Source organism: Schistocerca cancellata, chromosome 10 (genome assembly GCF_023864275.1).
Source record: "Schistocerca cancellata isolate TAMUIC-IGC-003103 chromosome 10, iqSchCanc2.1, whole genome shotgun sequence".
NCBI lineage: Eukaryota > Metazoa > Arthropoda > Insecta > Orthoptera > Acrididae > Schistocerca > Schistocerca cancellata.
Window position 1 is genome coordinate 158,296,090 of NC_064635.1, and position 1,884 is coordinate 158,297,973.

Consider the following 1,884-nt stretch of genomic DNA (forward strand, 5'->3'; position numbering starts at 1 on the left):
CGTTGTCGGTGTTGGTCTGCTGTCGATTCTGATTAGAACAACCCGGTCACTGAACTGTTCACAGTAACACACCCTCTGCCCTACCTTCCTATTCATAACGAATCCTACACCTGTTATACAATTTTCTGCTGCTGTTGATATTACCCGATACTCATCTGACCAGAAATCCTTGTCTTCCTTCCACTTCACTTCACTGACCCCTACTATATCTAGATTGAGCCTTTGCATTTCCCTTTTCAGATTTTCTAGTTTCCCTACCACGTTCAAGCTGACATTCCACGCCCTGACTCGTAGAACGTTATCCTTTCGTTGATTATTCAATCTTTTTCTCATGGTAACCTCCCCCTTGGCAGTCCCCTCCCGGAGATCCGAATGGGGGACTATTCCGGAATCTTTTGCCAATGGAGAGATCATCATGACACTTCTTCAATTACAAGCCTCATGTCGTGTGGATGCACGTTACGTGTCTTTAATGCAGTGGTTTTCATTGCCTTTTGCATCCTCATGTCGTTGATCATTGCTGATTCTTCCGCCTTTAGGGGCAATTTCCCACCCCTAGGACAAGAGAGTGCCCTGAACCTCTATCCGCTCCTCCGCCCTCTTTGACAAGGCCGTTGGCAGAATGAGGCCGACTTCTTATGCCGGAAGTCTTCGGACGCCAATGCTGATTATTTATCAAAATTTAGGCAGTGGTGGGGATCGAACCCAGGATCGAAGACGTTTTGATTATGAATCAAAGACGCTACCCCTAGACCACGGGTACAAACGGTATGGAACGCAAATGGTGAAGAATCAGTGACACTTGTTTGCGGGGGTTGTTTGGAAGGTGTGGCGTGTTCTCTGTTAGCCACGTATGTACCTACACTGCCCACCCCTTCCAAAAACTAATATAAATCCTCCCCCACACATCACATCCCATAAAGGTAAAATTATGTATCATGTTATCGCAATTGTGTAATGATTCAAACAAAATCCCATTTTCTATTAATCTAATATTCTTTGCAGTTTATTAATCTGCACCCAGGTTTGTATAGACCAACTGGATAAGAGATTATTTTCAAAGAATAGCTTAGGCAAAAATAAGACCTAACTATACGCTGATGGTGGGAGAGACTGGCTGAATAGGCATTACAATCGAGACCACTGCTGACTAGAGCGAGTGTGAAGGCGACTTAAATACTTATCTGGTATGATCCTCTAACAACCGAGGATGACTTCTTCCAGATACTAAGCAGGCACACTTCTTCAGAGATCGCGTCAGCTGATGTCAACCTTACAGTCGAGACCACCACTGACTAGAAGGGAGCGTGAAGGTGACTTAAATACTTATCGGGCATGATCCTCTAACAACAGAGTACTGAGAACACAGTCCTGACTCGATATAACAACAAAATTGAGTTCATGACATAGCATGGAACAGAAGCCCATGTGACAAATTTGAGAAAACCAATGGTCATACGATCACTGCCGGCCAGAGTGGCCGTGCGGTTCTAGGCGCTACAGTCTGGAACCGAGCGACCGCTAAAGTCGCAGGTTCGAATCCTGCCTTGGGCATGGATGTGTGTGACGTCCTTAGGTTAGTTAGGTTCAATTAGTTCTAAGTTCTAGGCGACTGATGACCTCAGAAGTTAAGTCGCATAGTGCTGAGAGCCATTTTTTTTTTGGGTACGATCACTTATTGCTATTACTACTAGAAGCAGTGTGGTCTTGATATCAATGACTTGCAGCAGCCATTGCTTGTCAGCCAAATAAAGGAAATGATGCAGAACCAAGAGAAAACTGAACAGCTTATGTGTCTCATACCTGAGTTGTGCTTCATGACTGGACTTAAACTAATGAAATGAGAAATGATTTTAGTGAGATGAAAGATATTGCAACATACAC